This window comes from Cupressus sempervirens, chromosome 10 (genome assembly GCF_028749045.1).
Source record: "Cupressus sempervirens isolate cs-2001-9-10 chromosome 10, ASM2874904v1, whole genome shotgun sequence".
Taxonomy (NCBI): domain Eukaryota; kingdom Viridiplantae; phylum Streptophyta; class Pinopsida; order Cupressales; family Cupressaceae; genus Cupressus; species Cupressus sempervirens.
In genome coordinates, this window is record NC_143127.1 from 187,617,882 (window position 1) to 187,628,492 (window position 10,611).

A 10,611-nucleotide genomic window follows, 5' to 3' on the forward strand; every position below is an offset into this window, starting at 1 on the left:
GAAGTATTACAGGCGATAGAATAGGGTGAAGTTGAATCCCATCGAAACAGAAAAGCCAAATAGGGAAGATCTTTCACTTCCGAAATAGCAAAAAATAGAGAATCCCAACGGGAATTCGTAGAACAAAGAAATAATCCAAAATGCATACCTAATGACTACCTACAAGCCATGCTTAAATACCCATCACGGAAAACTTTCGGAGGGTGTAGAAAGCTAGCTGACGACTACAAAAACTATAGAAATAAAACAGAAATGGGTCCGAGATATATTAAATCAATCGGCCCATTAACAATAGTTTGATTAATGATTTATTTTATAACAAGAACATTACAATCCTCCTGTCCCAAATTTTGCTTGTCCTTAAGCAAATGCAAAGTTGAATGCTCAAGAATGTGCTCACCCTCCCATGTCACGTCGTCCAATGGCGAGTGTTTCCAACGTACCAAATATTCCTTCACCGTGCGGTTGCAAAGGGTCTTCTCACGTACTTCAATGATCTCGGCTAGTTCCAATATGAGCTTTCCTTCTTCATTGAGCACTAGAAAGTCTACAACTATTGTGACGTTCTGTCCCACAACTTTCTTAAGACAGGATACATGAAAAACGTTATGAATACGACTCCCCTCTAGAAGTTCCAACTCATAGGCAACTTCACCGATGCGGCGAATTACCCGATAAGGACCATAAAATTGTGGCTTCAATTTTTCTTATCCCTTTTCCTTCAATGAGGATTGTCGGTATGGTTGAAGTCTGAGATAGACCAAGTCTCCCACTTCGAAACTTCTCTCAATTTGATGTCTGTTTGCGTATAGCTTCTGTTGATTTTGTGCCCGTTGTAAGTTTTCCTTCAAGCATTTTAGGATGTCCTATCCCTCCTCAAGCTAGTCCCTCGCCCTTGGTGCGTGATTGTCACCCAGAACTATGTTGATGAAGGAAAGGGGTTCGTACCCATATAGTACTTTGAACAATGTCATCCTGATGGACATGTGGTAAGTGGTATTGTAAAAATATTCCCCCAGGTATCCATTTGACCCATGCCCATTGTTGTGCCGATACGTAGTTCCAAAGGTGGCCTTCAAGCCACTTGTTCACAATCTTCGTCTTTCTGTCTGTTTGAGGGTGCTAACTAGTACTTTGTGACAATTTTGTTCCTACCACTCAAAATAGTTCTGTCCAGAAGATATTGGTAAATCGTCCATCTTGATCACTAACAATGTTTTGGGGTAACTCATGTAAATGAAAGACTTCTTTGAAAAAATAGATCGGCTACCTGTGTGGCTTGGAAGTGTAAGGGGATGGCAAAGAAATGTGCGTACTTTGTCAGTTTGTCAATCATCACAAAAATACAATCCTTTCGTTCAACTTAGGAAGTCTAATAATGAAATCCATCGAGATACTTTCCCACTTCTATTCTAGAATGGGTAGAGGTTGCAGTAACCCGACGGGTAGAGTATGTTCGGATTTGTTCTGCTGGCACTGCTGGCAGACCACACATTCTCTTGCATACTACAATATGTCTCCTTTAAGACCTTTCCATGAAAACCTCTCCCTGAGACATCTATAAGTTTTTAGGAAGTCTGGGTGTCTTGCCAAGGGTGAGTCGTGTACCTCCTTCAAGATTTTCTACTTCAATTTGGATTCCGGTACTAAAAACATCCGATCCTTATAGTAAATGATGTCATCTACTACTTCGTACTGATCATCCTAGGTGTCGTCATTCATTAGGTCATAGAAAAATGTGTTTTTGGAATATTCTACCAACAAATGTGTTTTCCAGTCCGCTATAATCTAGGTCAATAAGCAAATGGCGAGTTTCTTGGACAAAGCATCTGCAACCACATTGTTCTTTCCTTTCCCATATTCAATTTCAAAATTAAAAGCCTGAACCTTGCTTACCCATTTTTGTTGCCTCTCATTCAAGTCCCGTTGCCCTAGAAAATATCTTAAACTATTTTTTATTGTACGAACGACAAACTTGGCAACCACCAGATTCTGCCAAAACTTGGTTAGTGCATGTACAATGGCCAACATCTCTGTCATAAACAGAATATAAGTGTTCTGTTTGCATAAGCTTTCTGCTTTCATAGGCTATGGGGTGTCTATTTTGCATCAGTACCATGCCAATGCCTTCTCCGGATGTGTCACACTCTAGAATGAATGGTCGAGTGAAATCAGGTAATGCAAGTATGGGACAAGTGCTCATTGCTCCTTTTAGCTTACCAAAAGTGAGTTGCACCTTTTCATTCCACTGGAAGGACCCCTTTCTTGTTAGATATGTTAATGGGGTGCTGAGTTGAGAGAATCATTTTACAAACCTCCGGTAATAATTGTACAGTCCCAAAAATCCTTGCAACTCTGTGAGTGGTTTTGGGGGAGGCTAATCAAGGATGGCCTGAATCTTCTCCTAGTGAACTTGAACTCCATATTTATTGACAACATGCCCCAGGTACAATATTTCTGTCATATCGAATTCACACTTGGATCGCTTGGCGAACAAGGACTTATCCTTCATGATCTGCAGAACTTCATCTAGATGCTTTAGGTGCTCTTCCCATGTCCTACTATAAATAAGAATATCATCAAAAAATACCAGCAAGTACTTACACAATTGTTTGTTGAAGATGCAATTCATGCATGATAGGAATGTAGTAGGTGCATTCGTTAATCCGAACGGCATGACCAGGAACTCATAATGCCTATAGTGATAACGAAAAGTTGTCTTTTCCACGTCTTCTTCCCTCATGCGGATCTAATGGTATCTGAAATGGAGATCTATTTTCAAAAAATAGACTGTGCCATGTAATTCATCTAGCAACTCATCTATCCTTGGAATGGGATATCTATTTTTTTTTTTTTTTTTGTTCAATGCATGGTAGTCCACACACATGCACATTGTCTTGTCCTTTTTCACCAATACCACTGACGACGTGAAAGGGTTAGAACTGGGATGGATCCATCCTTTCTCCAGCAGTTCCTGAATCGTCTTTTTGATCTCATCTTTGAATTTTTTGAGATTGCGGTAGGGTGTGGTTATGACCAGCTTGGCTCCTACTTCCAACTCGATAGTGTGTTCAAACCCTCGATGAGGCGGTATGCCAGGAGGAATATCTATTAAAACTTTATCACGATCACTCAAAATATTTTGGAGATCATCATCCTAGGGATGTGTTGGTTTCCCTTTTATAGGTTCTACCGAGACAAAACAGTGTGCAACCCAAGCAATGTTATCATGCCGAAAAATTGCCTCCATTCGATGTGCAGAAACTTCCTTTGGACCCTCATTTTCCATTCCATGGAGAACAACCTTCTTTCCATCGACAACAAAAGTGAAGTCCATCCATTTGAAGCTTTGAGTGTATTCATCAAGTGTCTCCATCCACTGTATGCCAAGAATAACCTCCATATCATCAAGGTCCACTATGAAGAAGTCCTCAGTTACTGTGTGATTCATCATTGTGATACTTAGCTGAGGAACAAAGTGTGTGCAAGGCAAAAGGGTCCCTCCGGCAACCTTGACCTGGAATCCTATGTGTGTCTCCGTAGGTAGACCTCTTTGCTTCACCAAAGATGAGTTTGTGAAGTTTAGAGTGGCTCTGCTATCAAGCATCACCATAAACCTTCATCCTTGAGGGGTTCCCTATACACGAAACACCTTGCACCTCAAGCTACTAGCTAGGGTGATAGTTCCTCCATGTTGTACCAATGCTGCAATTCTTTCTGTACGGTTCAAACTAACCACATTGGTGTCCTATGGGTTTGGTTGTCTTCAAAGGGTATATCTTCTTATTCATCCTCATCATCGAACACGACTTCAATGTAGTGGATTTTTCCTTTCTTGAGGCATCTGTGCCCAGGTTCCCATGGACCCTTGCAATTGAAACACAATTTCTTCCTTCAGAGCTCCTGTCGGGTAGCTTTGTCCAATGATGGCTTTCTTCGCGAAGGTTTATTATGTTTGTCTCTCGGAAACACCGAAGGTTTGGAATGTGAGTAACTTCATGAGGATGACACCGATGATGATGCCATACTTCGTGCCTTCTTAATGGCCTCTGACAGGGTGGAAGGATTGAACCCTTTTGCCCAACCCTTCAATGGTTCTATTAATCCATCCACGAAGAGCACTATTCGTCTTCTTTTAGAATGCCCACGACCAAAACAGAGAGTTTCTGAAATTCCGCAATGTACTAGTCAACTAATCTAGTCTGCCTCAGATGAGCCAAATCTTTGAAATTGAGTTCTGAATCTTTATCGTCAAAATGATCTATCAATCTCTCAGTGAATTCTACATAGGTATTTATTTGATCGTGCCCAAGTGTGATGGTGCCATGATGCCACCATTTATGCGCAACTCCCTCCAAGTGTAATGCCGCAAATTTAATTGTTTCTTCTGGCATAGGATTAAGCTGGAAGTATCAACCTTCATTATCCACGCTTGTGCAAATATGGATCTGAATCTGTCAAATGGAGACAAATTTACTTTACTCAACTTCCTTCTGAGATCATCGTTAAAATATCCTCAGTTTCCTTCTTCCAAGTATCTCATTCTCAGATCTTCGTAATCTTTGTAGGATATATCTTCCTCCAAATTTGTATTTTTCCAATCTTCTCTTAGTTGTTCTTGCATTTCTTCAAAGGTCAGTTGTTTCCCTTCATGCGGTGCCTCCATCCGTAGGGGAAAAGATGGTGTGGAAGGTCGAGAGCATGTTGGATGAGGGTTTGCTTTACCTGACATCGAGTCCACACTGTGACCATTTTGTTCATTGGATATTTTATTGTCTGCCAACTTCTTGAGAGTTTCTTCCATGAGACGCTGAGTATCATTGATCTATGTTTGATTCCTCACAAGTTCTCTCAATAGTGCCACGAGTTTGGTAGCTGTGTGTTCCGATTTCTATCAACGGAATGGGTTCTCTTCTGGCTATAAACTCTCATTCACTGTCCACAGGCTAGCAAGATCGAATCTCTGATACCACGATAATGTTCATGACCTCCAAAGGCTAAGTGGATACCCCTGAAATAGAACTGTACGGAATGGTCGATGTATGACGATGAAAGGATTAGGGTCCGTATTGTGGGAAAGGAATACTGGCACTGTACAGTGACAGAGAATAGGGCTGAAAACAAGATTGTACGGTATTGCCTTGATGGTCGTACAATAGGGAAGGCACTTGATGGCCATATGATAGAAGGTACGTAGGGGTCGTACAGTAGGCACATGATGGCCGTATGGTGGAATGAGAGGACAAGGTAAGGCAGTACGGTAGGGTCATACAGTGTATGAGGGCAGAGAGCAGATAGGTCACACAGTGGATGCAAGATGGGAGTGAAGGCCCAATTTGTCGTGTGGTGAGGGAACAAGTTTTTGCAGTGAGGAGGGGAGGGTACAGAATGAAGATCTAGTTGTGAGACGGATGGTGTATGGATGGTGGGAAAATGTCCAGTTTTGCAATTAGAACTTAAAGACACAAATTCATCAAACAATGCCAAAACACGAATGGAGATAGAACATATATATTATTCAAATAATATTTGCCACAAGATGGTGCTCCAATTTGCCAAATCTGAGAGAAGTATTACAGGCGACAGAATAGAGTGAGGGTTCAATCCTACCGAAACTGGAAAGCCAAGTAGGGAAGATTTTTCACTTCCGAAATGGCGAACAGCAGAGAATCTCAACAAAAATTCATAGAACAAAGAAATAATCCAAAATGCATCCCTAATGACTACCTACAAGCTGCGCTTAAATACCCGTCAAGGAAAACTTTCTAAGGGTCTACAAGAGATAGCCGACGGCTACACAAACTATCGAAACAAAACAAAAATGGGTCCAAGATATATTAAATCAATCGTCCCATTAACAATAGTTTGATTAATGATTTATTTTATAACAGGAACATTGCATAGTGCGCCCCTGCTCAATCAGGGATAGTGGGCCCTGAGTTGAGGTTGATCTAAGGCATAGTTCTTCTTGCCCAGTCGACTGACAAGAGAGAGTTAACTTAGAATACTATATAAACACCTAAATTACTTCATTTGGCATGGTAAGTAATCAAGTGATCAAGGAATCAAGTAAGCAAGATCAAGCAAATATGCACATACTTCATGAGGAATCCCAATTTGTCATAGTACATTTGCAAGGTGGAAACAAAGAGGTTTAGAAAGATCCTTTGAAGAAAAAGAGTTCTTCACCTTTGCATTCCATTCTATCATTCAAGCATTCAAGATTCAATCATGGAGTAGGAAACACAGATTATGAGTATGGATTAGAGTACTTTAGCCTTAAGGGCTTGGTATGTTTTCTTGGTTATCCTCAAATCCAAGCATTGTTGCTTCATCATCATTCCATAGCAATCTTAATGCTAGGATTTGAATCTAGGGCTTTAGATATTGCCATTGCACGCTCAAAGCTCATATACAAGCATCACACACTTTACTATTGATTCAACGACTATCTGTAGAGGTGGGAATCACCAAAATGCAAGGTTGACTAAGGAAAACCCCCACATAGCCACCCAAAATACCCTATTTTCAGCTATCAATAGATCTCAGAAGATGAAACAAATTGTAGATTCAAATACCCTTTCTGTAGATCTTCAAAGGCTTGGAAACAGTTTCAGGATTGGACATTGTTGAGCATGGATGCACTGCATCCTTCCCAAGTTGACCCTACTACCTTAGGTTGACTTTGGCAAAAGACTAAATGATTTCTAGGTTTTACATATTTGACAATTTCATAGCCAAATCTATATTTTTTCGCCAATTGGAGCAACACAATGGGCAGAAATTCAGATTCATTGATTGAGCATCCTTTTGAGGTAAGTACCTTATTTGCTTTTGTCAATTTAGTACTTTACATGACAAGTTTATCATTTTATCTTTATTCTTAGGTTTGGAAGTAATCTACGTACATACTTGTTAGGATCTCAAGGATTTAAACATTCTTTCATCTATCTCCACACTCGTTAGATCTAGGTTTGTGTTAGTGCTCCGCTATCATTTGGATTGCATTAACCTCCTAGGATCTAATAATCTTGGGGATCAGCTAGAAGGAATCCTTTTCCTTGACGTGATCCTCTTGAGCTGTAGGGCTATGTGACATACTTAGGTTTATTTCCTTGCCATGTGAATGTAACCAAGGTCATTCTAAAAGAAGATTGTAGTTCAGAAGTTGAGGCATAATTTGCACAAGAGTATCTAAGATCATAGGACCAACTTCAACAGGTAGTGTAATAATACCCAAAGTTTTCTTAGCAATATTCTCAAATCCACGAATGGGAATATTATCCAACTAAAGGGTAGAGAAATCAGCATTCATAGGTTTTAGCATATTCATACTACAAAAATTCAATCCTGATTTATTATCAATTAGAGTTCTACATATGGCATTCCTATTAACAGACATAGAGACCATAAGAGCATCATATTTATTTTAAATTTCAGGAGAGGGAAGATCATCCTCAGTAAAGACAATAGGAGGAATGGATGACACAACATGCATACACTTCAAAAAGGAATTAATAGCATCTGGATTAGGTTGAGGAATAGGAAGAGTAGATAAAGCCTTTTGCAAAGCTTCATGATCAGTTGGTGAAGTTTGGAATAATTCCCAAAGAGGGATCTTAGCAAGAGTAGCTCGCAATTGTTGAACTAAATCGAACTCCTTAGAAGTAGGTAATCGAGGTGCTTGAGGAAGTAGGGGTTAAGAAGGAGGTAAAGAAACTAAGATAGTAGGTTGAGGATTATTCCAAGTACGATAAACATTAGAAATGGAATCTAGATCATTGAAGTAGTTTAAAGAGTTTGTAGGTTTACCTTTAACAGTAATCGAAGGACAACCCTTAATAGTCATCAAAGGCTTAAGATAACGTATGCGAGGGGTATCGACATGAAAAATAGTTGTGGAAGAAAGAAGCCATGCACACAACTTATTATAAAACTTTGTAGGAAGGGGTGTGGAAGAATGTGAAACAGGAAGAGGATCATGAGAAACCTTATCCGACAATGTAACATCTCACAAGCAAACTCTTTATCAAGGCTTCTATCCTTATGCACCACAATGCTATCATCAAAGTCATTACATCCCTATTTTTTCTTAATTATAAACATTCCATATAGCTATTACGACTTCAATCGAAATTGAGTGAATTGGTTGAATTTGTTATTCATTTTGGTTTCATAATGTTAGTTGTTTGTTATGGGTTCATGTCAAATAGCAATATTGGTTTCATTATGATGTTATATGAATGGAAATGGTTTAGCAAAATGATTATTTAATCTTGATTAAAATGACTTGGAAATATGTTATTACTGGGGGTCAATTTCTTTTTGCAGGAACGTGACCAAGGGAGAAGAATTGCCAAGAGGGAAAGGGCATGAGGGCACCACCTTCCATTGAGCTAATAGGTATGAGTCCAAAACCACCTTGGTCAAGGGAAAATTGGACTAGGCAAGCAAGAGTATACCAAGCGATCACCATGAGCTAACCAAGTCAACACATTTAAAAAGATGAAAAGTATTCATTAAGCATGAAATGAACTAAGAACAATTGCTACCTTTAAGAACGAGTTAATCCTTCTTGCTATATCAGACATGTTCTAGTATAATGGTACCCATAGTACTTACATACATTCGTACATGTACATACGCATATATGTATATATGCATATATTCAAATATGATGTTGTATAGTAAAACTTTAAAATATAACGTATACAAAAAATACATATATTTAGAATATTATGTGTAAGTGTGTGTGTACATATACCTATGAATATATGTAACTATATGTACATATATAAAATAGGCACCATTATAATAAAACATGAAGGGTAAAGACAATAATATTTCCATCTTATGCCAATGTTTTTATATCAAATTTCCACTGGCCTTCTATTATTATCGGCCTTTTAAATGTTGTGGCTTTTGAATATTCAATCAAGAATGTAACTCCTTTTTGCCACCTTTCTATTATCTTGCTCGTAATTCCATTCCGAAGAGTATATTTTGTGAAGCGAGCATGTTGAAGGCATGCAAGATCAGTTAGCCATTCATATATGCAATTTGCATCCATATTGTGATTGTCTCCCATCTGTGATTTGCAACCATCTCGGTAAATACTTTCATATCTGTGTTTGCTTCCATATTAGTGAATTCTTTCATACTTGCGCTTACTTCCATATCACTAATTACTTCTTATCTACGATTACCTCCATATTGCCATTCACTCTCTATTATTTTAGTAGTTGCAAATCATTCCAAGCCTCCCTCTATCTCTTTTGCAACCAGCACTCATATTTGTAGCTGGAGGTTCTACTACATATAGTTAAGGAGTCATGCCGGGCATTTACAAGATCCATTAGCAGATGAGGATGAAAATTACCTCTGTTTGCAAGCCAGGTCTTGCATTCTTTTTGCACATCTCTTTCTCATTATTTATGATTGTAGGCTTTGAGTTTTAAAGCACCTATATAAATGAATTATAATATCATGAGTAGGGCCAGATGGACTAGGGTCTGAAAATAAATGATGTGATTACATAGTTGATTTCTTAAGTACATATAATCAATTGGATTCATCTATTGTATACTATTATAATTTATTTTCAAAACTTGAAATAAATCAGGAAGATTACAATCCTGTGAAAATCTTATATATGGGCATAATCCATATGTTCCTGAGATAAGGAGAGGCACTATTAGTGAGTTATTGATAATATTTATGAAATGCCAAGGAACCTTTCTTTTATAAATCTGTTATAATGCCAAGTTAGGCAGAGAAATCATATCTACATATAATAGAGTTTAATCAATAATCATGGACAGCCACATCAAGATTCATCAAGGATAACCAGAAAGGTTGAGATGAAGGATGTGTGTTGATAACAAATGATTATGTGAAATAACTGTTATCTCTAAAAGTTGCACCCTGATTGAATCCTAAAACTCAGTCACTCCGAGAAACATGGAAACACTCTTGGGTAGTGGGTATACCAGAAATAGGAGTGAATCTCCGGGTTGTAGGCCGGTTCCTATTGGATAATCACCAATTTGCTCTCGTAACTTAAAATGAATTGAACTTGATAGGAAACAGGAGAAAGACGCAAAAAGAAACCTGAAACTGAAACTAGCTAAAAGGTGATACACCAAAAACTTATGAGTACTGAATATATGACTGCTGTCAAAACAAGGAAACTCCTCTTGTTTATCACAACACGTAAATCCTATATTAGCTTGCATTAATACTTCATAATAAGGTCCTGATAATGAGAGTTAAGGAAAACATGAAAACATTCACGTAATAGTCCCAAAACGGAAGAACACAAACTACAACCTGCAAACAAAAGTTGTTGGTTGAATGCTTTACCGAGTTAATTGTTGAAAGGCTATATAAGTTGAAATTTGTTTTAAGGGACTGGAGATAACTAATTCACCCCTCCCTCTCAGTTAACCAACACTTGTATGAGAATCAGGGATGTCCCTGCTTGGGTCTCATCTTGGGTCTCCTTCTCGGGCCCTAAGTTGGGTTTGATCCAAGACATAGTTTTTCTTGCTCGGTCGGCCAACAAGAGAGAGTTAATTCTAAATCCTATATAAACACCCTCAATTTTTTTAT